We start from the raw sequence: 3357 nt of genomic DNA on the forward strand, positions 1-3357 counted from the left end.
GGCGTCTGCCTTCACCCCTCACCCCTTAACCTCGCGACGCCCACGCATCCACGTAGACGACAGAGAAGAGAGAGAGCGAGCGACGAGGAGACGAAGAGGAGTATCTCCGAACCCGGGTTCATCATCGCGAGAACGCCGCTTGGAGAGAGTCCAACTCATGTTATGATTGGGTGGAAAAGAAAATTCCTACTGTCTAAGATTGGCATATAACTATGGCACACTGACTGTGCGTACACGCCCCATGTTTAGGGTGGTGAAGGGAAAGATGGTCCTTTTGCTGTGGTCGTGTGGTCCGGAACCCGGCCCTCTTAAGTATTGCGACAGTTTATGTCGTATTATGTCCTCCGATGTGACACAGATCTCGCGTAGACTCTAGCGGTCTTTCGCTGTGTTGCATGGCAGATTGATGAAGTCGGCTCGTTGTGAGTGGACGCCGTCCTCTGTATTCAAGGGACCCCATGCTCCCCTGCAGCCCGCTTGGTGGCGTCTGCCTTCACCCCTCACCCCTTAACCTCGCGACGCCCACGCATCCACGTAGACGACAGAGAAGAGAGAGAGCGAGCGACGAGGAGACGAAGAGGAGTATCTCCGAACCCGGGTTCATCATCGCGAGAACGCCGCTTGGAGAGAGAGAGAGCAAGCAGAGGGAGAGAAGACGCAGGGAGAGAGAGAGAGAAGCAGAAGAGAAAGAGAGGCTGTCACAGCGCAGAGACTCTACAACTTGTTCACACAACGGCAGCGGAGGAAAAAAAACATATTATTACGCGGATTTACAAATGCCATTAATCCCGTGAGCGGTGACCGGAATGGAAATACACGAACCGGCAACGAGAAGTTGTTTGATCCGGGTGGTCGTGTGAGCACCGCAGGCTCCCAGAAGAAACTCATGGTATGTTTTATTCTACACAGTATTATTTTAACACGCTCTCCAGCCCGTGTGCGTCTTGATTCCCGGCAGTGCCTTCATTCACCCCTTTAACACTTTCTGTTGTGCAATCTGTCTCCTTGTCCGTGGGGGTGAAGTTCATGCCTTCGGGTTTTTTTTCTCAGACTGTGCTTCAGAAGCGAGTGGTTGCAGAAATGGAAAACTTTTTTTTTTTTTTTTTGAGTGATTTGACTGTGTGTGCCCTGTATAAAACCGGAGACATCGCCAATATAACGGGCTCCTTTCAGCGGAGAGGCGCCCGCTGCCCGTAGAGAATGAATGGGTCACTATGTATTCTAATCTAACTCAAGAGTTGACTCAGTTTTCATCGGTTTTAAGAGGTAGAAAGAGCTGCAGCTTGGTAGAGTTATCAGCAGGTCGTGGAAGAGTATTGGGGGGAATTATAGCTAATCAATCATTAGATACTATCGGAGACATCTAATCACGTCGCTATGAGTTCTATTATTGATTAGTTTTAATCGAAACCCAGCCAGAATCAGATATTTTGTCATATTTTCTCTTTGTGACTGTGCAGGAGATATTTGACTTCCATTCATGAAGATGCGTTGTTACGCTCTTCAGCCGTGAGAGCCAAAACAAAAGGATTTCCTGCTGACCAATGAGAGGAAGGGAAGCCTCAGGAGGGGACGGAGTGGTCCTCTCTTCTCTTTGTCGTGTACCTGAGACACCAAATAGACCACTGACTGCTGCGAGGCATATATGAGACTGAATGGGAATGTTTTCCAGACGGGAAATGATCTGTTTTAATTGATTTTTGAGTGAAATTCTGCCTGGTTGCGCGCACACACACACAGATGCACCTTAAATCATCAGATTATTAGAGGCTATGAAGACCAGTGTGTTCAGGATCTTTAGAGCTATCAAAGTATCTGCTAATTAAGGTTCCAACAGTTCACACCACAGCATCCTTTATTGACAAGGAGCAGTTTACAGATTAAGGTTTTCTCTTTCCTTAGTTGCATTTAAAAGCTTTTCAAAATATAAACATCTCCAGTTTGCTGCTGCAATATGGATTCATGTGAGGGCTGATAAGTTTTTGGTTAATGGTTAAGACAAGGCCCTCGGGGTGCATCACATCACTTTAACCTCCTTCTTTCCCCTCATTACTTTCAAGTTGAATAAGTTAATGTGCAGTGTAACACAAGGGGTTTAATTAATGTACTTGAGCTCTCAATTAAGCACATGGTAGCTGCTTGCCAGCACATTAGCCATAAGAGTTTCAAACACAAAGTGAAGGAAATCGGACAAGACGGAGGCGAACGTGAGGAAGTGGTGGGAATTTGTTAAGAGCACTGTGGATTAGTTGGATGACAGAAAATTGCTTTTCTTTTCTTTGATTTGTATTATTGTAAACTGAATATTTATGTATTCTGGACAAAACAAGTAATTTGGAGATGTCATGTTCGGCTATGGGAACTTGGTGAAGATGGTCCTTTTTGGCAGTATATTTGGACATTTTATAAACTGAACTAATACTCAATGAAATCCAGAAACTTTTTTTTTTTTTTAAAGCCATAAAGAGCATTTACAGTTTCAAAGAACACATTTCATAATTATGCAAGTCTAATTTTAACATGATGTACACTCTGCATGTGTGTGTGTGTGTGTTGCAGACTGGCGTTCACCTCAAACTAAAAGAGATTGTATTATTCTGTTGTTATTTTACTCCTCTTCCTCTCTTGAGTCACACTTGATAACTTGCTGTCTGTCATTCTTTTAACCTTTATCTATCCGGGGAAATTTCACAGAGTGAGTGTTCATTTCCGACACTGCTCTGCTTCACATGAATACAGTTACTCACATCCTCACCTGGGAGCTGCCCAGTTCAACCACAGTCTGCTGCTGTCAGCCTTCGAACTGCTGAACAGCTTTGTGTCTTATTCAGAGAACATGAACAGTAAATAGCTGAGTTTCCAAGTTCATCGCTGACCTTGGAAACAGCAGTAGACAAAAGTCTGACCTAAAGCTCCATTTAGATAATGTTCTGGAGCTTTATGTTGTATTACACAATCTTCTTCAGCAGATACAGTTTTCCTTGCTCCTCGTTTCCTCTTTCCCCCCCATATTTCAGATCCATCCTCTATTGGCTGTGTCATCTTAGTCTTAGTCCATGTGAATGTGTCCACTACCAGTAACTTGTCCACTTTTTGATGCACACTACATGACTGTTGCTCTACTCACTGCCTTGGCACCACTGTCAGGATATAATTAGTGGACAGAGTATCCAGGTCTCTGAAGTAAAGCCAACACAAGTTTCTTAAACCAACATTCTTACTAATGGCCAGCAGGGGGCAGCTACACAGGTCTGTTAATATTGAGCCTTATAGAGAAATCAGCTGACTCCTTACTTGATTTCTGAGCTCAGTAAACAGTTTCCTGATGAGTTTATGGTCTCTAGTTTCAGTCTTCTT

General features: G+C 44.3%; 1 protein-coding gene across 2 annotated transcripts in view; it reads left to right on the plus strand.

Annotated features, from left to right (window-relative positions):
• Positions 1–664: 664 nt before the first annotated feature.
• The window catches only part of LOC118332463 (carbohydrate sulfotransferase 15-like), a 33057-nt gene continuing 30364 nt past the window's right edge, over positions 665–3357 (plus strand). For both annotated transcript variants that reach the window (XM_035667759.1, XM_035667776.1), the window contains exon 1: positions 665–889. The gene's annotated coding sequence lies outside the window, so the exon portion shown is untranslated. The remainder of the gene's footprint in view (positions 890–3357) is intronic.

The sequence above is a fragment of the Morone saxatilis genome, unplaced genomic scaffold (assembly GCF_004916995.1).
Source record: "Morone saxatilis isolate NCDOM2014 unplaced genomic scaffold, NCSU_SB_2.0 Contig1, whole genome shotgun sequence".
Classification (NCBI taxonomy): Eukaryota; Metazoa; Chordata; class Actinopteri; family Moronidae; genus Morone; species Morone saxatilis.